This window comes from Engystomops pustulosus, chromosome 8 (assembly GCF_040894005.1).
Source record: "Engystomops pustulosus chromosome 8, aEngPut4.maternal, whole genome shotgun sequence".
Lineage (NCBI taxonomy): Eukaryota > Metazoa > Chordata > Amphibia > Anura > Leptodactylidae > Engystomops > Engystomops pustulosus.
The window spans coordinates 97,261,304-97,287,295 of NC_092418.1; the positions used below are offsets into that span (position 1 = coordinate 97,261,304).

Sequence of the window (25,992 nt, forward strand, 5' to 3'; positions counted from 1 at the left end):
ACAAATTACGCAGCGCTGTACAGAACTTGCCAAATCGGTCCCTGTCCCTATGGGGCTCACAATCTAATCAACTTACAAGTATGTTTTGGAGCGTGGGAGGAAACTGGAGGACCCGGAGGAAACTCACGCAAACACATAGAGAACATACAAACTCTTTGCAGATTTTGACCTGGATGGGAATTGAACCCAGGACCCCAGCGCTGCAAGGCAGAATTGTAATAATATGAATAGATCTATTTTTGCATAGCGCCATCATATGCCACAGCACTGTACAGATCATGGGCCGTATAATAAGATATTACACAAGCAGTAACATGTAAAAATTACAGGAAAGTACTGCAGAAATATAAAAAGTCCCAAACTTTATTATATGTACAACATCGTATGTCATAAGACACAGAGGTCCATGAAAAACATTCACTGAAAATTGGCCGTACGCAGCAGAAAATTGAAGAGCGATAAATTCATACATCATATATCCCTCTGGTTTATCAAATACATGTACCAAAACCTAAAAAGAAGGCACAAACAGGGTAAATATCATATCAAATCCAAATGGATCACCTGGGACTGCTCACCCGACTCACACTTCTGCCTTTGTCTGGGAGAAAGCAATATGGAGTGAGGGCACTGCTCACAAGAGCTTACAATCTATGTCAGGATTACCTTACTACCTTAAATATTGTGACAGTTCTGTCTTAGAAGGGACCTATAAATTGTGAACTCTGACTTCCAAGGTCCAGGAATAGAATGTGACTACAATGAAAACAGGGACACTTACTCATAGATCCAGGCACCATGACTGTGGTAATCTTCTTATATAGGTTATCCATGGCTTTCTTCCTTCTAAAATCAACTATTAAATAATACTATTGAGCCTGAATGGCTTTTGGGGGTGTTACCAGGGCCCCTCCGTGCTGCAGCTTCACAGGCTGTTACACTGTGCAGGAGCACATGCCCCTCACACTGTGTACTGATACTTCTTCATCTGCTATGAGATTGCATGAGGCAAAGTGAGGGGGGAGTACTGGGCAAGAGCAGAGGGAGAAGGGTCGACAGTGTAACAGCCTGTGAAGCTACAAGCCTAGGGGCTCTGGTATCACCACCCAGAGCCCTTCCTGCTTATTAGCATAATTTTAGTTGATATTAAACAGAAGGATCTAACTGCGCCAGTGTATGATGGTGCTCCCGTGCCCTGGCAGTTGCCAGATCTATCAGGAGGGTCTGATACTGTATTGCAGTATATGGGGATTTTCTCACTGACCTATAACAGTGTGCCACAGAGAAACTATTATAGATTGTGCTGAATGACATGACGGGGAGTCTCACATAGATTCCTCACTGTCACATCAACAGATCTACGCCCCCATGATGTCATGGGGGGAGGTGTTGGTTGACCATCTGGCATCGCGATGGGTGCTAGCACTGGACACGGGTGTTATCAGTGGGTGTTTCTTGCATTATGCAGCAAACATCCCACCCCCTCTTTATACACTCACTGCCTCGCCATGACCTTGGGGAACGTCATGGTGAACCAAGGAGTTAAATCCAGATGTGAAAATTTTAAAATTGGAACAATTTTGGCGCAAATTAACTCGAGTCCCGAACAGGAATAGGCAAAAGTTTAGAAGGGGGTTACAGAAAAATTTTGTGTAACTTAAAAAAAAGGCACAAAAAAACCAACAGACACATATGCAAAAACACGTCAGACTCAACAGAGTTCTGAGAAATCCCCTCCATTGGATCTGTGACAAAATGAAGAACAAAATATCAACCCTTTTGACGATACGACCATCCTACAGTAAGTATACCCTTATGGTCAGGGGAGGTAGGGATCGGGCATATGCAACTGCCCGAGGCTATTGTGGTCTGAGAGTTAGCATGGTCCAATTCATTACATGGTCCAATTCACTAACCGAGTGTGCATGTGTATAGTGAAAAGCTGGTGATATTGTATGGTCAGGAATTCTGGAACACCCCTTGTGGGGTGGTTGGATGGGCACAAAAAAGTAAAGTGCTTTTACCCTCCTCTGACTCGCAGCCGGAAGTGGTGGGTGGTCATGGGACAATCCTCAGACTGTGGGTATCACTGTCTCTGCGGAGGATCAGAGAAGGACATAGATTGGCCAGAGCATGTCCTGTGACATCCCGCCACTTCTGGGCACAGCAGGCAAGAAAGAGAAGAAACAGTACAACTTAAAGGAAATCTAGTTATTGTTTTTATGCATTGTGAACCAAACATACCTTGAGAATGCTGTAGCGACACTGATACAGAAACATATCTTGTTTAATCCCTAATTCGAGTGGTTTTGCTCCAAAAACAATTATAAAATTCAGGTCTTTGGCTAAGCTGGGTGCAGACTGGCTGCAGTACATAACACATTAGTTCCACATACACAGGAGCTGCCTGAACTGTCCAGACAGGACTAATCAACCTGAGCTGGATGATTCATACGCAGCGGCTGAAGGATGATGCAGCGATTGATTACTTCTGCCTGTCAGGGACAAGACAGTGATAACGTATTCTCGGCTTACGCTGGGCAGGACAAGTTCTGGAGCAGTGCATAATTACTGTAATAGGAGAAGCACCAGGGAAGCCACAGGAGCGACAGAGCCTCATTATCATAATTGTTTTTTCAGCAAAACCATTCAGTTTGCACATTAAACAAGATATGTTTCTGCATCAGTGCAACTACAGCATTCTCACAGTATGTTTGGTTCATAATGCAGAAAAGCAAATGGTAGACTTCCTTTTAGAAACAAGATTCGAAGCAAGGTAAGTTCATTTGCCTTATTCCCGTACCCCTGGCCCCCAAGGGGTTTTCCAAAATTCCAGGAAAACCCAGTTAAGGGAGGGGATGAAGTAAACCGAGAGAACACCTAAAAGATCATGTAAAGGAACACAAATTTAAGAAAAGTTGGAAAAAAAAGAAGAGATGAAAGCAAAGAAAAAAAAAGAAATGAAAAAAAAACCAGGTCAAAAATAATAAACCTGTTTAAAAAAAATTATACAAATGTAAATATTTATTTATATTGATTACATTAAAATGAATTCAATTAAATTGTAGAAAAAAAAATTTGTTTGAAAAGAGAAACTAAGCGGCAGCGATGATAATGGATATCCTGCAGATTAGCATCTAGCGATGAGCTCATGCAGGAGGAGCAGGTCAGTACCAACCAGCACCCCCGTGAGTCTGAGACCAGATGTGGATACAACATCAGCCACAAGACTCCAGAGATGATGCCAATGTATCACTACTCCGGCCTCGCAGAGAACAAAATCAACGTTTACAAACAGGGAGTAGCAACCCCCATCATTGTCAGGACTTTTGAGGATGTTTCACCCTCCTGTTTGTTGGAGGTTGTGGTGTACACCTACAAATAGTGGTAGCAGCCATCTTTCATCTGACATTGACGGGACTGTCTTCATCCACAGACGACGGTTCTAGACCTCAGAGATAACTAATTCCTGTACAGATGAAATATGTCTCATGATGGTAAGAACATACAATCATCCAGTTATTGATATAGATGGGTGACACCCAATATGATCTTCAAGACAGATATCCTATATCCCTGCAACTGCAAATCCGTCTAGTTCTGGATCTACTACTAAGGCTCTGTTCACACTACATTATATCTGTACATAAGGAAATTTACATTCTTGTAGCTTCTTGTAGCGCGGGGGTGTACAATCGTCGTCAGTCTGAGAGCCACATTGTCACACCGCTCAACTTCAAGGGGCCACACTAGCAACCACCATAGATGCAATAAATGCCATAGTACAGCACAAAATGCCACCCCAGATTTTATAAACATCACAGTGCAGGACCTAATACCACCCGAGAAACCAAGTACTGCATTTATACGATAAAATTTACCCAAACCAGACCAAACAAATAATAATGAAGGAGACCTTAACCACAGATGATAATGTAAGAGACCCCAGACAATAATAAAAACGGAGACCCCAGAGCAGTAAACTGTAATAATGAAGAGACTGCAGAGCAGATAATAATAATAATAATAATAGACTGTAAGCTCTTGTATCACCCCTCATCCTTATAGACTGTAAGCTCTTGTATCACCCCCTCATCCTTATAGACTGTAAGCTCTTGTGTAGACTGTAAGCTCTTGTGTCACCCCCTCATCCTCATAGACTGTAAGCTCTTGTGTCATCCCCTCATCCTCATAGACTGTAAGCTCTTGTGTCACCCCCTCATCCTCATAGACTGTAAGCTCTTGTGTCACCCCCTCATCCTCGTAAACTGTAAGCTCTTGTGTCACCCCCTCATCCTCATAGACTGTAAGCTCTTGTGTCACCCCTTCATCCTCATAATAATAATAATTCTTTATTTATATAGCGCACACAGATTACGCAGCGCTGCACAAAGCATGTCAAACTGGTCCCTGTCTCCATGGGGCTCACAATCTAAACAACCTAACAGTATGTTTTGGAGTGTGGGAGGAAACTGGAGTACCCGGGGGAAACCCATGCAAACACAGAGAGAACATACAAACTCTTTGCAGATGTTGACCTGGGTAGGAATCGAACTCAGGACTCCAGTGCTGCAAGGCAGATGTGCTACTCACTCAGCCACCGTGCTGCCTGTGCCGTTCTCATAGACTGTAAGCTCTTGTGTCACCTCCTCATCCTCATAGACTGTAAGCTCTTGTGTCACCCCTCATCCTCATAGACTGTAAGCGCTTGTGTCACCCCTCATCCTCATAGACTGTAAGCTCTTGTGTCACCCCTCATCCTCATAGACTGTAAGCTCTTGTGTCACCCCTCATCCTTATAGACTGTAGGCTCATGTGTCACCCCCTCATCCTCATAGACTGTAAGCTCTTGTGTCACCCCTCATCCTTATAGACTGTAAGCTCATGTGTCACCTCCTCATCCTCATAGACTGTAAGCTCATGTGTCGCCCCCTCATCCTCATAGACTGCAAGCTCATGTGTCACCCCCATCCTCATAGACTGTAAGCTCTTGTGTCACCCCCTCATCCTCATAGACTGTAAGCTCATGTGTCACCTCCTCATCCTCATAGACTGTAAGCTCTTGTGTCACCCCCTCATCCTCATAGACTGTAAGCTCATGTGTCACCTCCTCATCCTCATAGACTGTAAGCTCATGTGTCGCCCCCTCATCCTCATAGACTGCAAGCTCATGTGTCACCCCCATCCTCATAGACTGTAAGCTCTTGTGTCACCCCCTTCATCCTCATAGACTGTAAGCTCTTGTGTCACCCCCTCATCCTCATAGACTGTAAGCTCTCATGTCACCCCTCATCATCATAGACTGTAAGCTCTTGTGTCACCCCCTCATCCTCATAGACTGTAAGCTCTTGTGTCACCCCCTCATCCTCACAGACTGTAAGCTCTTGTGTCACCTCCTCATCCTCATAGACTGTAAGCTCTTGTGTCACACCCTCATCCTCATAGACTGTAAGCTCTTGTGTCACCTCCTCATCCTCATAGACTGTAAGCTCTTGTGTCACCTCCTCATCCTCATAGACTGTAAGCTCTTGTGTCACCCCCTCATCCTCATAGACTGTAAGCTCTTGTGTCACCCCCTCATCCTCATAGACTGTAAGCTCTTGTGTCACACCCTCATCCTCATAGACTGTAAGCTCTTGTGTCACACCCTCATCCTCATAGACTGTAAGCTCTTGTGTCACCCCCTCATCCTCATAGTCTGTAAGCTCTTGTGTTACCCCTCATCCTCATAGACTGTAAGCTCTTGTGTCACCTCCTCATCCTCATAGACTGTAAGCTCTTGTGTCACCCCCTCATCCTCATAGACTGTAAGCTCTTGTGTCACCTCCTCATCCTCATAGACTGCAAGCTCTTGTGGCCCCCCTCATCCTCATAGACTGTAAGCTCTTGTGTCACCCCTCATCCTCATAGACTGTAAGCTCTTGTGTCACCCCCTCATCCTCGTAAACTGTAAGCTGCAATATATATCATATATTGTCATAGGCTAAACTGGAAGACAATTGTGCACCTTTCATGACGATAGACGACAACCATGACCATTGCGCCTTTGGATGAAAGACATGGAACTCCAACTACCTGGTGTACCCACATCTGCCACAAAGGGCAGATGACCGCACAGAGAAGCTATTGAGCTCTACAGCAAGCTATTGTATATTCCAATGAGCTGAGTTCCCCTAGTGGTGGCTGCAGGCAGTGCATCACCAGTCACTGAATTTGAAATAGTTTTTTTTAGGAAATCAATACATTGAAATTCATGGCATTTAGACAGAAAACCATATTTATAAAGTCACATATTCCAAAATGCAAGCAATACTGTGTTCAATCGCACAAAAATCTGAAATTAACTACAGGGCCCTTTATAGTAAATTTTCCTTCAAGTGCCATAAACTTTCTCAAAGATCCAGGCACCGTGACTGTGGGAATCTTCTTATTTTAGTTACCGTATATACTCGTGTATAAGCCGAGTTTTTCAGCACAAAAAATGTTCTGAAAAACCTCCCCTCTGCTTATACACGAGTCAATAAAAAACAAAAAACTTCCATACTCACCCTCCGGAGGCCCGATGGTCGGCGGCTCCTCTTCTGTCTTCCCCGCGTCTGGTGTCCGGTCTTCTCTCTTCTCTGTGTTGTATCATCTCGTCAGATACGCGTCCACGTGATCTGCCGGCTGGCACACAATATCACGCGGCAGTGTCGCCGCTGATGACGTCACCGCAGGCTGTATACTTCAGGGAGGCTGGCTGGCTATGTACTACTGGGGGCTGGATGGCTATGTACTGGGAGGCTGAGACCAATGCATTTTCCACCCTCGGCTTATACTCGAGTCAATAGATTTTCCCAGTTTTTGGTGGTAAAATTGGAGGGTCGCCTTCCTTCTAAAATCAACTTTTGAAAGTATGCTAATGAGTCTGAGGGGTTTCTGGGGGTGTTATAATTATGCTAATGATCATAAGGGCCCTGGGGGATTACCAGAGCTCCTCTGTACTGCAGCTCACAGGCAAATTATGCTAGTAAGCCAGAAGTGCTTTGGTTGTGTTACAGAATCCCTCTGTGCTCTGGCTTCACAAGCTGTTGTTACACTGGGCAGCAATATGTCTCCGTTTAATCCTCCTCCATTAATTTCCTTTTATCTCAGCTGAAGTGACAGCCTGTGATGCCACAACATGGAAGGGCTCTGATAACAGAGGCATAGTCCCTCTAGTATTCTAAGATAATTTTAAAAGTTGATTTTAGAAGGACGGAGGCCATGAATAACAAATATAAGAAGAATACCCCAGTCCCGGTGCCTGGGTCTATGAGTTATGTCCCTGGTTTATCATGTGTTCTGTGTACACCCCTTGCTGAGAACAGAACAAAGCCACAGATTGAGCACAGGACTCGCATATAATAAGCAAAATTCCACTACTGCCTTAGATCTTCTCTGACATCTCCGTTTTGAGAATCTCAATATTATAATTTCCTTCTTAAAGGGGTATTTTTAAATATACTCAGAATAACAAAATTCACTGTTATTAACAAAAATCTAACTTTTCACAGATATAATTCTCTATCAGTCTTAGTGTTTACATTTTGGTTATCCCTGGATACGACCATAAACTCCTGACTATAAGCAGGATTTTGTACTGCAGGAGGAGGGGCAGGAAGCAGAAAGCACTACAGACACAGGCACTATTTGTCCAGTAGCAGCTCTACAGACACAGGCACCTCCTGTCCAGCAGCAGCTCTACAGACACAGGCACTTCCTCTCCAGCAGCAGCTCTACAAAGACAGGCACTTCCTCTCCAGCAGCAGCCCTACAGACACAGTCACCTCCTGTCCAGCAGCAGCTCTACAGACACAGGCACTATTTGTCCAGTAGCAGCTCTACAGACACAGGCACTTCCTCTCCAGCAGCAGCTCTACAGACACAGGCACTATTTGTCCAGTAGCAGCTCTACAGACACAGGCACTTCCTCTAGAGCAGCAGCTCTACAGACACAGGCACTTCCTCTCCAGCAGCACCTCTACAGAGACAGGCACTTCCTCTCCAGCAGCAGCTCTACAGACACAGGCACTATTTGTCCAGTAGCAGCTCTACAGACACAGGCACCTCCTGTCCAGCAACATCTCTACAGACACAGGCACTTCCTCTCCAGCAGCACCTCTACAGAGACAGGCACTTCCTCTCCAGCAGCAGCTCTACAGACACAGGCACCTCCTGTCCAGCAGCAGCTCTACAGACACAGACACTATTTGTCCAGTAGCAGCTCTACAGACACAGGCACTTCCTCTCCAGCAGCAGCTCTACAGACACAGGCACTTCCTCTCCAGCAGCACCTCTACAGAGACAGGCACTTCCTCTCCAGCAGCAGCTCTACAGACACAGGCACTATTTCTCCAGTAGCAGCTCTACAGACACAGGCACCTCCTGTCCAGCAGCAGCTCTACAGACACAGGCACTTCCTCTCCAGCAGCACCTCTACAGAGACAGGCATTTCCTCTCCAGCAGCAGCTCTACAGACACAGGCACCTCCTGTCCAGCAGCAGCTCTACAGACACAGACACTATTTGTCCAGTAGCAGCTCTACAGACACAGGCACTTCCTCTCCAGCAGCAGCTCTACAGACACAGGCACCTCCTGCCCAGCAGCAGCTCTACAGACACAGACACTTCCTCTCCAGCAGCAGCTCTAAAGAGACAGGCACCTCCTGTCCAGCAGCAGCTCTACAGACACAGGCACTTCCCTTCCAGCAGCAGCTCTACAGACACAAGCACTTCCTCTCCAGCAGCAGCTCTACAGACACAGGCACTTCCTCTCCAGCAGCAACTCTACAGAGACAGGCACTTCCTGTTCATTAGCAACTCTACAGACACTGGCACTTCCCTTCCAGCAGCAGCTCTACAGACACAGACACTTCCTCTCCAGCAGCAGCTCTACAGACACAGGCACTTCCCTCTCCAGCAGAAGCTCTATAGAAAAGATAAGCTCTGGATCCGAGGGAAGGGGGAGCATATCAGTGATGATTGCTTGTCTTATAGGTAAGATAGGACAGCTGTGTGTGTTATTGTGTCTTATATCTCATGACTCTGACCTCTCATCTCTCTTTTTTCTATGTGTGAGATATTAGCAGAATGTTTTGAAACTAAATATAAAAGTGTAGCTAAACCCTGTATCCTGATAATCTAAGCACATTGTCAGCACAGAACTTCTCACAACACAGGGGAATCATGAAGTGTCTGCTCAGCTAGTGCCCATTCACACTGCTGCATGTTACACTGACCATCAATAATCAATATCAACAATAAAATCAATAACAACAATAAAATCGAGTAACCTAGCAAAGTAAGGGGTTAAAAATGTATTCTGTAAACAATAGAAGGAGGATTAACATTTTGTAACTTTCTTTCATGGACAATGATATATTCGAGACAAATATGTAATGATAAATGAGGAAGGGACTGGTGTCTTGTGATAGCGACTGTCAGTTATCCATCTAACCACAGAGACTGTGTGGGCAGATGGCAGCGGGTGGGGGTCTGGAGGATGTCGCCCGGCTGTATACTGCACTGTCACTGCACACTGACAGATACAAGGAGAAATAGAAATCTTCTCCTTTCTAACAGCTCAATATTGTTAATATAGATTTAGCTTAACATTAGTTGGTGTGAATGCAATTTGAAATCCATAAAAACTTAAAGGGGTTGTCCATTTTTAGCAAATGATTGGGTATTTGTGTAATGAAAGTTCTACAAGTTTCCAATATACTTTCTGTACTAATTCCTATTGTTCTCTAGATCTCTGCTTGCTGACATTCAACAGGAAGATTCATTGTTTACTTCATGTGTATAAAAAACAGTCCCTGTGTGATGTCACACAGGTGCACGGCTCATTATCTCACTGGTCATGTGATGTCACACAGGTGTACGGCTCATTATATCATATAGCTTTGATCTCTCTGTGATACTAATAAGCCGTGCACCTGTGTGACATCACATGACCAGGGATATAACAAGCCGTGCACCTGTCTAACATCACATGACCAGGGATAGAATGAGCTGTGCACCTGTGCGACATGACTAGGGATATAACGAACCATGCACCTGTGTGACATCACATGACCAGGGATATAACTAGCCATGCACCTGTGCTACATGACATCACCAGGAATATAACAAGAAGTGCACCTGTGTGACATTACATGACTGGCGATATAATGAGTTGTGCACCTGTGTGACACTATATGACTGGGGATATAACGAATAGTGCACCTGTGTGACATCACATGACCAAGGATTTAACGAGCTGTGCACCTGTGTGACATTACATGACCAGGGATTTAACGAGCCGTGCACCTGTGTGACATCACATGATCAGGGATATAATGGGCTGTGCACCTGTGTGACATCAGATGATCAGGGATATAATGAGCTGTGCACCTGTGTGACATCACATGATCAGGGACTGCTTTACATCCACAGAAGTTAAACAAACAAGAACATTTATTTACTGATAGTGGACCACCACCTTAAACTAAAAAAATCTGATCCATGCAACAAGATCTTATTTATACAAAGTATCAGCGCAGGGGTAGACACTGTAGGCAGTTGTCTAGGGGCTGCTGATTACAGGAACAGTTTATAGATTGCAGTAGGTGCTAAGCTGCAAAAGAAAAACAAACCAAAAAAAATGCATCTTTAAGAGAAACAGCTATGAAATGTTTTAAGGAAAACCTTTTAGGGGAATAATTTGTAGTCCTTTATATAGTATTATTCAATTTTGTAAAAACAAAAATAAATTGCCAACAGGGTGTACATAGCCTGTAGGTAGTGACTGTGGGTTCTGGTGCTCAATTCTAAGGCACCACCACTATACTTGGGATATCATACAACATCTTGGGGTTTTAAAGAAGATATCTCACTGACTCATACTGAGAATTATTATTATGACACCATTAGACCTATAGAAGGTTAGTAGATCTTTACTGTAAGAGCCAGTGTCGGGCTGGGTTTCCTTAGGCCCACCAGAAAAAAATCAATTTGGGGGCCCACTCTTCATTATCCCACAGGAAATATACTCTAGAGGCCTCCGAATTGTGGTGTTTTCTGATGGACCCCTGGGGTTCAGTATTGGGTTGAGCCAGGGCCCACCGGAGGATCCTCTGGTACTCTGGTGGGCCAGTCCGACACTGGTAAGAGCAATGAGACTATGGGACTCGACTCCTAAAGGACCTGGACTTTTCTGCTTCAGAGACCCAAGGCTTTTACTTCTCAGAGTAATCCCAATGTTGGTAACAGCGGGTTCAGATGTATCAGAGTGCAATAGTGCGTAGCAGCAGGGGTCAGGCAAAGAGTGGTCAGAGAGAGTGAAGGGTTAGGGCAGGTAGCTTTACTATGCTGTAACATCTATGTCTAGAAGCCCTATAGAGATGAATACTATTGCACTTTGCCTGTAAAAACCTTGGTTCCATTCAATTATGGGTTACAATGAACCCCTATTTTTATACGGTTAAAACACTACAGCTTAACAACTTATTTTCTCTCCAGTGTATAGGCGATAAGATGCCTTCCCAAAATGCAAAACAAAAAAATCATTATTGTCTCACACAGCATCTGGCACAGGCTGCATGGAATTAAGAAATTGTTCCGAAAAATTGTGTTAACGGATCAAAACTATGTTAAAGTCGCTACTTAAAGGGGCTTATATATTAGGCAAAATATGTAATTACGTGTCAGTCAATATAAGTGTCAATTATATTGCTTAGCAACATAAATATTGTTTAAACGGTAACATAATAGTTCTAAATTTCCACAACAAGAATGTAAAAGATGTGTAAGCAGTTAGGTCACGTCACACATTTCTTACCTAAACATCAAAATTGGAGCAGGATGGAAAAAGGTATTTAGGATTTGACATCACCAAGCTGACACGTTGCAGATGCAGACGTATATACATTTTCTCAACTTGACAATTGAAGGGCACCTCCATGGGACCATAACCCATCCCAAATAACTGCATAGTGCCCCAAAGACAGTGGGGAGAAAAGGCACAATGGTGGGATGAAGTTTCACCTAGAACAGCGCCACCCCTGCCCTATAGACAGCATGACACCCCTGCCTTATAGACAGCACGGCACCCCTGCCCTATGTGCAGCGCGTCACTGCAGCACTATAAACAGTGTGGCACCGCTGCCCTATATACAGTGCTGCACAACCTCCCTATAGATAGTGCGGCATGCCTGCTATATATTCAGTGCGGCACCCCTGCCCTATATACAGTGTGGCACTACTGCCCTTAAGACAGCGCAACACCCCTGCCCTATAGACAGCGTGGTACCCCTGCCTTATAGACAGCACGACACCCCTGCCCTATGGGCAGCACGTCACTGCCGCACTATAGACAGTGTGGCACCGCTGCCCTATATACAGTGCTGCACAACCTCCCTATAGATAGCGCAGCATGCCTGCCATATATACAGTGCGGCACCCCTGCCCTATATACAGTGTGGCACTACTGCCCTTAAGACAGCGCATCACTCCTGCCCTATAGAGGGCGTGCCACCCCTGCCCCATAGATAGAGAAGTTGTGTTACAGTTATGTGTTTTCATGACCTGACAACCAAAATAGATCTAAAAGTTCAATGAGAATTACTTGTCCTTTCCAAGTGTTATAAATTGTGACAAACCACGGATTGTAATATGAGTAATAACAGCAGAGGCAATCATTTTCCGATCTCTGTATACTGAGTCACTTATATAAACATCTATCGCACGGAATATAATATAGGGGGTTCCCTCTTCCTGGTCCCTCATGGGGTCTGGAGGCCCCTCTGCTCCATACAGGCAGGAGGCATCAGTACTGGCACATAGTGGATGGTGGAACCTCTTAGAGATTATTCTCCAAGGTCCAGCCATGTGTCTGGTGTCTCCTACACTCTATGAAACATCTGCAACTGAATTAGTCAATGACAAAAGGGAATTAACGATGTTGCAACATGTAACCGTCCAGGTCTGCAGGTTCTGTAATGTAACAATCGTGGTGGGATAAAATGTATCAGCAAATAGGAAGTGTATTTATTCATCACCATAGATTTCCTTTGGGGGCTGTAACTGTGACCTCTGCTTCTCCTACAGCAGTGATGGCAAACCTTTTAGACGCTGAGTGCCCAAACTACATCCAAAACCCACATATTTTTCGCAAAGTGCCGATACGACAATTTAAACAGTAACTTATTACTCTCTGCCCTGTCACATGTTTAAATTGTATAGGCACCTGAGGACACCAATACAGTAGAAAGAAGGAGAAAAGGCTTTGGTTATCATTGTAGCTTCCTTCTAGGGTCCTGGGCTGCCTGGAACTGCAAGAGGCCTTGAGTCCTGTCTGGCAAACTCTGCGGTGGGGTCATGGCGCAGGTGCCCATAGAGAGGGCTATGAGTGCCACCTCTGGCACCCGTGCCATAGGTTTGCCACCACTGTCCTACAGCCTCATCCCTGTGTATTACACATTATAGGATATTAGAAATTCAAATATCATTTTATTAGAGAAGTTATATACGTGTAAGGTGTCGAATTATGGCTCAATTGCATTGCTGTGTGCATGGAGCCTGATAACATGGCTATATCTATGGAAGACAAAACATGATACGTTTAGGGTGTATTCACATCTTCAGTTTTTCAGATGCATTTTTCTGTGTCCAGCTACAGGCCTGTTTTACTTTCTCCATTCCTTTTAATCTTCCCCCTCAGCTTTAGTGTGAAATTGTACAAATCTAAAACCCTTATGTGATCTATTTATGGAAATCTACCATCAAAATCCATTATGATAAACCAAGGGCTCTTACACTAGATCCAGTCACAGTGACTGTGGTCATCTTCTTATATTTGTTATCCATGGCCTCCTTACTTCTAAAATCAACTTTTAAAACTAGGTAAGAGCAAGAGGGCACTGGGGGGCGTCACCAGAGCCCCTTCATGCCCCACCCACTGTGTAATGAAACTTCCTCTGCTGCAGTGGGATTACATTAGGCAGAAGCAGGAGGGAGGGTGTGCTGGGGGAGCAGAGGGGGAAGGTGGAACAGTCTAACAGCCCATGATGCAATAGCACAGAGGAGCTCTGGTAACAGCCCCAGGAGCGCGTTTGGCTAATTAGCATAATGTTAAAAGTTGATTTTAGCAGGAAGGGAGTCATGGGTAACATGGGAGATTTATCAAAAGTGTCAGAGGTAAAACTGATCTAGGTCCCATGGAAACCAATCAGAGCTTCTGATACATTTCCCCAATATCGAGGAAGTGTCCCTGGTTTAATAGGCAAAGCATTTCAGCCCAGGGGGTAGAGGGAAGGGGTTAATAGGAATGGGGAAAATAACAGCTGGGGCAATGTTTCATTTTGTTGCTCTCATAGTGCATCTGAATATATAAAAATATCATGTTGTCTTCCATAGATATATAATCCATGGATAACAAATATAAGAAGATTACCCCAGTCACCGTGTCTGGATCTATGAGGTAAGTGTCCCTGGTTTATCATGATGGATTTTGCTGGTAGATTTCCTTTAAGATGTATTAAAATATTGGACACATGAGAGAAAAAAAATTAGTTGAAAAAAATAATACTGAGTAAAACCATTTATTCCATGTGACCGCCTCCTACTACTACTATTTCCACTACCACTACTACTTCTTCTACTATGGCCTACATTTCATTATAAACACATTCCAAGTGACATAAAGTATGTAATAATTATGAAAAAATTTTTATTATTTAGAAATAAATATATATTTTTAACTTATTACTTATTGAATTTCCTTTTTTTTTTGAATAATAATGTTACGATCCATAAAACTGGTTGCAATCAGATCTGATGATACTACACTATGGGGCACATTTACTAAGGGTCCGTCAGACGCATTTCTGTCGGGTTTCCCGAATTTTTTCGTTTTGTGCTGAATTGCCCCGGGTTTTTGGCGCACGCAATCCGATTGTGGCGCATCGGTGCCAGTTTTCATGCAACACAAATCGGGAGTGTGGCTGTCGGACAACCCAACTGATTCGGAAAAAACGCGGAATTTAAAAATCAAATTGTGTCGAAAGATCAGCACTTACATGCACCAGGAAGAAGGGGAACTCCGGCGGGCCTGAGCGGGGAAGCGACACATGCAGGAAATTGGACGCACGATCTTAGTGAATCGTGTCAGCTCCGAATCCTCGTTGGACATTCCGGATCGGCGCCATCGGCGTCAGTATTTGCTCATGGTGCAGCTGTGTGACATAACATAGAGCAATGGACACTATGGGGGGCATTTATCTTCGCCTTTCAAACGGAAAACTGGCAGAACTTTTTTCCCCTTGTGCCTGTCCCCTGTCCCTTCCCTTGTGCCTTATTTATGAATTGTCGGCATGACTATTCTGGTTTTCTGACACTAACGACTTTTTTTGGGTGCAAAATTGTGAATCTGAAACGTTTCCGTTTTTTCTATTTTTTCAGAATCGTTTGGTGCTGCAAAATTAGAGCAGCTAAAAGTCGGTCTAGGGCAGTGATGGCGAACCTTTTACAGACCAAACTACAACCAAAATCCACTTATTTACCGTGAAGTGCCAATATGGAATTTTATACAGTTATTTCTACCTGTTTTTCCACATCTTCCAATTGTATCGGCCCCCTGAGGCCACCAATACAGTTGACAGAAGGAGGGCAAATTCAAACTATAATTGTAGCTTCTCTCCAGGGCCTCTATGTACACGAAGAATGGTGTGCCCAGCAGCAGGACCTCCAAAGATAATAAATTCTGTCAACACCTTCTCACTTTCCCCGCAGTTCCAAACAGACAATAAAGTGTCACTTTAAAATAGCGCTGAGAGCAGCATCTCTTAAGTTGCCTGGGACTGCAGGAAGATTTAGTGTTTGGTGAACTCTGTCCTTGGATGATGGCCTGAGTACCCGCAGAAAGGGGTCGGAGTGCCACCTCTAGCACCCGTGCCATAGGTTCTTTTTCACCTTCATTAGAGACAAATCTAAACCGTTACGTTTGTGTGCCAAATCATTAATCCCCGGCGCCACAAACTTACATCCCACTGAAGATAATCTTTGCCACCCTGCGCCCCCTATGTGTGCCACCAAATGGTGGATTGTCCGTCTATAATGCACCGTGCGGCGATTCACTAAGATTGTGCGCCTGAAATTATGAATGTGTCGCTTCCCCACTCAGGTACGACAGAGTTCACCATCTTTTTTGTAGCACATCTTTAACATAGGACGCGTGACACAATTTGCAAATTAAATACGGCGCTCAGTCCGAATCAGTCAGATCATCCGACGGAACGTCCCCTAATTTGTGTCACATGGAGGCCAGCGCAGCTGCACCACAAATGGGTTGCGTGCAGACTCTTCTTAAATACCTGTGCAAGCCGTTTTAGCCTAGAATAACGTGCACAATCCGACAAAAGTGCGCCGCAATGCCCTTAGTAAATGTGACTCAATGGGGCACATGTATCATAGTTTTGTCTCTCTGAGGTGAATTTTAGAGATTTTCGGCAGCTAGTTTTTGCACCTTATGTATGTATGATCCTGTATTTTTACTTGTGATACATGTTCAGTTTTTCTTTTCCCGGCAGGCGCAAATTTTGGCTTCTTTTTGAGAATTTTGTTGCAAATGTCTGAAATCATCATGGACACAAGTTATATACAGGAGTGGACACTACTGTTAATTTGGGATTTAACATGTTTCATTTTTAATGCATTTTGAAACTAATTACAGCTGTGAGGAGGTGATTTGCCTTATTTCATTACTTTTAACAATCGAATTTACAAAACGCATAGTAAACGCAATGTTAACACATGCATTAATGCAGCGTTTATATTGCGTTTTGTAAACACAAATGTTAACAGTAATGAAATAAGGCAAATCACCTCCTCAGCTGTTGTAATTAGTTTCGTAATGCATTAAAAACACAATTAAACCGCTACGTGTGACCTCACCCTTAGAAGTAACCAATAAAAAAAAAAAAGGCAAAAATTTAAGAATTTTTACGAAAGAGGTTACTGTGCAAAATGTTAAACATTCAAAGCATGTGAAATAATTCCAATTTACATGTTTAAATCGGGTCCAGATTTGCACCTATAAAGTCGCAAAAAAGGTGAAAAGTCGCACAGAACATCTGGAAAGTTAAGATACATGAGGCACACTGCAAAAGGTGTAGACCGAGGTGCACTTGAAGAGCGGCAACAAAAGTTGCAAAAAAAGCCGCTAAAACGAGAAAAGTCGCAAAAAAAAGACAATTTTCCTAGCTGAAACTATGATCCGTGTGCCCCAATGTATGACAACTTTTTATAATTAAGTGAAATGTTCAATGTTAGTGGATAATATATTTCATAGTTTCAATCATTTCTTTGATTTTATAGATTGCGAGTCACTACTCTTATCCGTATGATTGTACAACGCTGTGTATCCTGTTGGCGCCATATCAATAAATACATGAATTATTACTATCATGATGACATTACTTTTGGTTCGCATTCTCTATTGCTTTTTTAAAATATGAAAAACGTGATACAAAAAAAAAAACAATATTATAGAAAGAACATAAATAATTACATTACATATAAATAAGTAAATAAATAAATAAAATTTGCAACATCTTGAAATAAAAGCCCCTACAATGTAACGTTGCTGTCCCATTCCCCTAGTTATGGGCTCGGCAATGCAAAACTGCATATTTTTAGCCCTTTACATCTCAAAATGATCAATTTTAGATGATAATGACGAGTTTATACAAGTAATTGAGGTGTTCATTTGGACATTTACCTTATGGTCGGGTGTCACGCTGCCCCATTAGAGGATATTATTCTTGTGCTACATCCAGGAATGGGCTGAGCTGCTCTTGTCTGTGTAGTTGCAGTGAGTTTGCTGCAGATGGTGATTGCTAGTAATGTCTGGGAACTTCCAGGGGGAATCCCCTCGCATCGCTTCCTTATTTGTTCTACATGTCACCCAATGACTTTCAATATCTCAGCCTTATGTGCTGTGTAATTCTGGACTATTCTTAGAGGTAAACTACTTTTTTTTCTTAGAATACCTGATGTTTTTAAAAAAATGTTTTAAATTCTTCCTGCAGAACACATCCAACAGATGAGGCCGAAAAAATGTATAAAACTGCAAAACGTATGATCAGAGGTAAAGCCCAATGACGTCCGATAAGTGATGGCGCGTCGCACTTGCTTCCTCTTTCAAGATCCTTTTTTTTTTTTTACATAGGATATTGAGATTTAAGTTATGTATATTTTTATGGACAGCAACAATCAGTTGTAGCAGAGCTGAGGTTAGCAAAGAAGTTCTGCAAAAAAAAAAAAAAAAAAAAATCTGTATTATTGTATTTCTGTGCCAAATCACGAATGCAAGGGGTTGAAAAATCCAGAGGTTGAAAAACACGCTTTCTTCCAAAAACAGCGCCACAACCAACCATGGTTTGTGCCGGTATTGCAGCTCAGCTGTATAGAAATGGGACAAGGAGTGGACCACTGTACCTCATGGTTTTTAGAAGTGTGTAAGTGTGGGGGGAAGGATATTAACCCCTTCCCGCACCTTGACGTAACTGTATATCATAAGATGAGAGTATGACGTACAGTTACGTCATAACGATCACCTGGGCTCAGCGGCAGAGCCCGTGCGATCGCTGGGGGAACTCGGCTGTGTGGGAAAGGCGGCTCCTGCAGTAATGGCTGGGATCGCGATAGTGGCAATTACAGCTGTTTAACCCTGTAAATGCTGCAGTCATGGTGACCGCAGTGTCTATAGGGCAGTAGCGAGCACTTAACCGGCCGATCGGCACCCTCCATGCCAGATACGAAAGGGCTAATCGTTTCCATGGGAGTCCAAGGGCCTAATGAAGGACCCCAGTGATGCCATCAGTAAATTCCTGTTATATTGTGCTTTCAGCAGAATGCATAGGCTGACTATGTAATACTCAATACTGCAATACTACCAGGATAAAGGATTGTAGAGCAAGCACACTGACATACTGGTGTGCTCCCCCTCTGGCAGGATCTGCTCTTCTTTTAGCTTCTTATGCCCTTGTTTTTACAAAAAAAGGCTTTTAGACTTATGCAAATAAGCCTGGCCTCCATTGGTGTTAATGTAGCCTAGAGCCCCTCAGGCTCATTTGCATAATTTTAAAGCCCCTTTTTTAAATTAAAAACCAGAGCATAAGAAGCTTTAAGAAAAGCAGATCCTGCTGGGGGGGGGGGGGGCACACACCAGTATGTCAGTGTACTTGGCCTACAATCCTTTATCCTGGTAGTAGAGGGCTTTAAAAAAAAGTGCAAATAAATAAATTATTAAAAAAAGAAAAAAAGTCCCTTAAAGCCCACATCCTATGTCAAAATCACATACAGCATATAATAGGGAAAATCACAACAAAAACACAACATATTGGGGATTATTTACGGGATTTGCGCTGCTATGTCAGGTATTTACCTGGGGTTTGTGTCACACATGATCGGATTTTGGCGCAGCTGCGCCGACTTTCATGTGACAGAAATTGGGGGACGGGCCATCAGACAATTTCGACTGATTTGGACTGAGCGCTGGATTTAAGATTCAATTTGTGTTGCAAGACTATGCACTTACATGCACTGGGAAGAAGAAGGTGAACTCCGGCGGACCTGAGCGGGGAAGCGACACATGCAGGGTATCGGGCGCACCATCTTAGTGAATCGCGACAGATGTGCATTCCGGTCGGACAATGTACTTTCGAGGATCGCGCAGGATGGGTAAGTAAATGTACCCCATTGGGTACACCACGTCCATAACAACCCGTACAATAAAATAAAATTGTTACTGCACCCGTACAGTGAACATTGTAAAAAAACCCCACAAAAATGATAATAAGTTCATATCCAACCTCACAAAATCACAGAATCACTAAAATGTGATTGCAATGTAACATTTACACCAACATGACGCCAATAAAAAGTACAGCTTGTCCTACCAGAAGCAAGCCCTAACTCAGCCCTGTAAGCAAAAAGGAAAATTTTTAGAACAAGACAATGCAAAAACAAGTGAATTTCTCACCAAATGCAAATCAAGTCAACCATAAAAAGCTATATAAAGGGGTCATCCCATAGAATAAAGATAACATATTGGCCCACATTTATCAAAAACTGTTCATGAATCTGGCGCCCCCTGCACTGCCCCGACAGAGTGCACCACTTTTTTTGGGTGCTCCTTTAACATGGGGCATGCAAGAGATTTCTGTCGGACTTTGCATGCTAAATGTGGTGCACAGTCCGACTGAGCACCGGAGCGCCCCCTTCAGTGCAGAAATTTGTGTTGCGGACACTTTATAAATACATGTGCAAGCAGTTTGCACAAAAAGAACGTGCAAAGTCAGACAAAAACACTGGTGCAGGAGTTTGGTGAAAAAAATAATCCCCCATATGTCCAAATTGCAAAAAAATACATTTTATAGCCTGTAAAATGTGACAATGCAGATCTGCTCTGAATAGCGCTCTATTCCATACTATGCTCGGCCGTGCGCCCATACAGCAGTTTACCAACACACATGGGGTATTGGCAGACTAAGTAGAAATTGGGTATCCAACTTTTTATCATTTAATCCCTTGTGAATGTTTAATTTTTGGCCAAAATGAATGTATAGTCTAAAAAAAAATTACATTTTACAAATTGCACCTTCATTTTGTTTTAACACCTAAAGGGTTAACAAACTCAAAACAAAGTCGGTTTTTCATACACAAAATAGCCGCAGATGGAGGGTCATGTGATCGGTAACTGTCCATTAGCGATTGGTCTTCCAGGAACTTATGATGGTATTCATGAATATAAGATCAAGGTCCTGGCAGGGTGATTGTTCATGAACAGCTCTTCACATGGATTAAAGAAACCGGGGGTGAGGCGCCAGGCCAGGAACTACTCCCCCCCCAGGGGTACAACTAAATTCTCTCCTGCCGGAGGTGAGTAATAGAAAGGCGTCCCCTCTGCCCGATCCAGTAGTACTATACAGTAAAATACAGAGTATATTCACCCACTGTGCGGTAAGTCTCTAAGTCCAGTTTATCCAGTGTTTGATATTCAGGAAAACAGGCTGGAGCTTACGTGCGAGGCTGCTCATTGAAGCAGTATGGCGTCAAGCGTGTCATGTGACGTTTTGAAGGGTGGCTCCTTCTTCAGCCGAGTTGTGAAGAGACACTGGGGCTCATTTACTAAGGGTTCGAACGCCGCACTTCGTCGGGTTTCCCGAATATTTCTCTTTTGCCCTGAATTGCCCCGGGTTTTTGGCGCACGCGATCGGATTGTGGCGCATCGGCGCCGGCTTGCACGCGACAGAAATCGGGCGGCGTGGCCGTTGGACAACCCGACGGATTTGGACAAACCACGGAATTTAAAAAAGGAAATGTGTGGCAAGATCAAGCACTCACATGCACCAGGAAATAGAAGGTGAACTCCGGCGGACCTCGGCGTAGCAGCGACACATGCAGGAACTCGGATGCACAATCTTAGTTAACCGCGCCAGACCGGAATCCTCGTCGAACAACGCACCGCGGGATCTCGATGGGACCGGGTAAGTAAATCTGCCCCACTGTTTGTAAGTGGCAGTTCCTGCTTTGTGGCCGATAACTATGCTGCCTTCCATCTATCTGCAGGTGGTGCTGCCTCAGGCAAGAAACTCAACTTACCTCATGGCTGATGCAGATTAGGAAGCCTCCGAGTACATACGGTGCAATATGTGGGGCAGGGGTAAAATCAAGATGATAAATCCCTCCATATTGTCTACATCGGAGTGCTGCACTTTTCTCTTTCTTTCTTTGCTTCTCTAGCTAGCTATTTATCCATCTATCCTTCTGGTTCTGTGGTATCTTGCACCTAATTATAGGGCGGCACGGTGGCTTGGTGGTTAGCATTAAAGCCTTGCAGCGCTGGGGACCAGAGTTCAAGAGTTCAAGTCCCAGGGTCAACATCTGCAAAGAGTTTGTATGTTCTCCCCGTGTTTCCTCCTGGTCCTCCGGTTTCTTTCCACACTCCAAAACATACTGGTAGGTTGATTAGATTGTGAGCCCCATTGGGGACATTGGCTGATTTGGCAAGCTCTGTGTGCACTATATAAATAAAGGAATTATTATTATGTTACATAGATAGATATCTAAGTAGATGTATAGATAGATCTGTTGCCATCCATATATGCACTTTCCTGTTTTTTTTTAAATGTACAAATCACTCAGAATCACAAACCTGGAGCGTTGATCCTATCACCTTTACAGAAGAGAAAATTCTATGTTCCATTAACTTGCCAATCCGTATTTGCGGTAGACGGGTTCTACCATCTGTAACGATGAGATATTGACAGGTGCCAGCTGCTGCCTGACACGTCTCTATCATATCCTATGTAATGTTACATTTATAAGTTACATTTATAAACTTTATATATTTTTAAGTAGTTTTTTTTATAGAAGTTTACATCTAATGGCAAGTTTTTAGGCAATTTATGGGTTCCCGAGCATGGAGACAATGGATGGAATGGAGAATTCTATGGAGAATAACAGCACATCCGTCTGGTCAATGCAACAATGATTTGTATTAGAATAAAAATAAAAAAATGAGAGTAAAAAAACCCCTATCTGGCAGGATTTCAGCATTTACATTTAGCAGCTGCTATAACATCTTCTTATGCCTGAATGCTTTTTCAAAGGCAAAACACACCTGTTCCAATAACATTTTACGGCTGTGACAGATTTTCCTTCCGAAACCTCTGAGCTCCCTGCATCATGCCCGTTTGTGGCGTTCACCAGTCACCAAGGATTTAGTGGGCGGAAAATAAAAGATATTTATGATAGATATAGTGTTCCAGAGCCGGAGCGCTGGTGGGGGGAGCGCACAAGGAGAGTCATTTGTAACTATTATGATAATTGTATCGCGAGGAAGACAAGATTGTTTCCCTGGAGAGGAAATCAACGGGTGGAAGTAAAATGCACAATATGGGCGATGAAAATGACACCAAACCATTGGAGGGGAAGGTGGGGTTGAGCATTTGTATGTCTACGTAGACACATAATAAGGAAAGTCCATGTAGCTCAGTTCAGGTTTATTTTGTGTTGACCAGAAGCCAAAAACTTCAAACTATCGAAAAGCTTTAAAGCATCTGTCACGAAAATATTGCTCTTTTAGTGCATTTTTTGGATTCATCGGGTTAGAATAATAAAATAAACATCGTGTACAAAGCTGTATTTGCCAGAAAAGTAATAAAGGGAATTAAAAGTGAAGTTTCTCTACAGCCCTTCTAGGACCTTTCACATTGAAACATCACTGTTTAGAAATGTATGGGCTGTATAGTTTGATATTTAGAAGATAATTATTGGTAGAAAGAGGGGAGCAGGCTGTAAATAAGATCTAGACCTAGAACACAGGGAGATTTTATGAATAAGGAAAGGATAACCTACAGCCCTTCTAGGGCCTTTCACATTGCAAAGTCACTATTTAGAAATATATGGGCTGTATAGTTTGACAATAGAGGATAATCATTGGAAGAAAGAGCAGGTTGTAAATAAGATCTAGACCTAGAACACATGAAGCAGTTATGATTACGGAATTGCTAGCCTACAGCCCTTCTAGGGCCTTTCACATAGCAAAGTCACTGTTTAAAAGTCCAAAAAGTCAGTTTAGAAATATATGGACTCTTTTACAATTAGAAGATTTTCATTGGTCAAAAAGGGGGCATAGGAAGGAAATAAGGTCTAGATCCAGGAAGCCGTTATGAATAAGAAGAGCCCTATAGTCCTTCTAGGACCTTTCACACAGTTACATACCTCCAAACTTTTTCAGTGGAGAAAGAAGGGTACAAGATATGCCAAAAATGGAGAGGCTTTCCTACTGCTCTTCCAGGACATTACACACAATACAGTCAACGTTTAGTAATAAACCGGACAGATTGATAATCAACAGATTGATATTCAGAAGCTAATCATGGAGACTGGAGTATGAAGTGAAATAAGATCTACCTCTAGGAAACATGGAGGACATTCTGTAAAGGGGAAGCTTCCCTACAGCCCTTTTAGGACCTTTCACACAGTAAAGTCCCAATTATGTATAACATTGTAAAAGAAAAAATATTGTAAAAGAAGCCAATCCCTGGCAGAGATATAGGAGTGAGAAAGTCCCATACACAATGGGTCACATTTACTTACCCGGTCCTGACGCGATTCCTGATCAGGGCGGTCCGTCGAAGATGAAGTCCGGCCCGGTTCACCAAGACCGTGTGCCCGAGATCCTGCATGTTTTGCTTCCCCGCTGAGGTCCGCCGGAGTTCACCTTCTTCTTCCCGGTGCATGTAAGTGCTTGGTATTGCGACACATATTAAATGTTAAATCCTGCACGTTGTCCAAATCCATCGGATCATCTTACGGCCCGCCCCCCGGTTTGTGTCACGTGAAACCCGGGGCCGATGCACCAAAATCCGATCGCGTGCGCCACAATCCCCTTTTAAACGCAGCGCAAAATGGTACTCGTCGGAATATCCAACGTTTGTACGGTCGGCGCACCCTTAGTATATGAGCCCCAATATGGATGGAGCTCTATGGCGTTATCAATCATTCAGCTGGGACAATGGGGGGTCATTAGTAAAGGGGCTTGGAAAACCCCTTTAAAATTCCCAGGTTATTAGAAGATGCATCTTAAAATGACCAACAGAGAGGAGTAAGAGGCATCCAAAAGAAGCAAAACACCTGACCTGACCGGTGGCGGCCTCTTGTTGGTCATAGAAGGTCTAATGGGGAACGAAAAGAGGCGAAAATCAGCAGCGATTTTGCTCTGTGTGACATATTTTTTATGTTTTTCCACCTGTAAACTGGAGAACATTGACAAATCTGCCCCACGGTCTCACCAAAGATAAAGAAAGTCAACAACCTTTTAATATGTAAATTCCTGCACCGAGCAGCCAGCTAAAATATAGAAGCATTTACAGCATGAAACATATGGCTCTCCCTGTCACGTCAGCTGCTGCGTGCCTCTATCTGCCAAACACAATCTCAATTTTACTTTTTTTTTACTGCTGGAATGTTGTTTATGTCTGTTAGGCCTCATGCACACAAACTTTTTTTTGTGTCTGTCTAAAACACGGCCCCATTGACTTAAATGGGAAATGTGCCCATCTATATGATAACCGTATTTCTCAGCACACCCTGAACTGGCTGTGAGACCGCAACAAAAAAAATACAACATGTCCTATTTTGGATGTTTTGTGGCACGGTCGACATCAAAAGTTGCGGTGAAAAGTCGCAAAAAAGACGCAAAAAAACAGGCAGAAAAAAAATACATGTCCCCCATACTGTCCTACTGCAGGCAGCATGTTATAGAGCAGGAGATACCAAGCAGATTAAACATAGTGCCCTATCTGCAGGATGCATGTTATATTGCTGGTGAAGCGGATTTATTGTCAATATTATCCTATGTCTAGACAGCATGTTATAGAGCAGGATGAGTTAAGCAGATTGTACATAGTGTCCTATCTGCAGGCAGTATGATATAAGCAGGAGGAGCTAAGCAGATTGTACATAGTGTCCTATCTGCAGGCAGCATGTTATAGAGCAGGGGGAACTGAGCAGATTGTACATAGTGTCCTATCTGCAGGCAGCACGTTATAGAGCAGGAGGAGCTGAGCAGATTGTACGAAGTGCTCTATCTGCAGGCAGCGTGGTATAGAGCAGGAGGAGCTGAGCAGATTGTTCATAGTGTCCTATCTGCAGGCAGCATGTTATAGAGCAGGGGGAACTGAGCAGATTGTACATAGTGTCCTATCTGCAGGCAGCATGTTATAGAGCAGAAGGAGCTGAGCAGATTGTACATAGTGTCCTATCTGCAGGCAGCATGTTATAGAGCAGGAGGAGCTGAGCAGATTGTACGTAGTGCTCTATCTGCAGGCAGCATGTTATAGAGCAGGAGGAGCAGAGTAGATTGTACATAGTGTCCTATCTGCAGGCAGCGTGGAATAGAGCAGGAGGAGCTGAGCAGATT

The 25,992-nt window shown here is 43.5% G+C and overlaps 1 protein-coding gene across 4 annotated transcripts in view; it reads right to left on the reverse strand.

The window, feature by feature from the left end:
• The window catches only part of TANK (TRAF family member associated NFKB activator), a 50,754-nt gene extending 32,840 nt beyond the window's left edge, over nucleotides 1-17,914 (reverse strand). For all 4 annotated transcript variants that reach the window (XM_072121895.1, XM_072121892.1, XM_072121890.1 and 1 more), the window contains exon 1: nucleotides 17,779-17,914. The gene's annotated coding sequence lies outside the window, so the exon portion shown is untranslated. The remainder of the gene's footprint in view (nucleotides 1-17,778) is intronic.
• Between the last annotated feature and the right edge of the window lie 8,078 nt (nucleotides 17,915-25,992).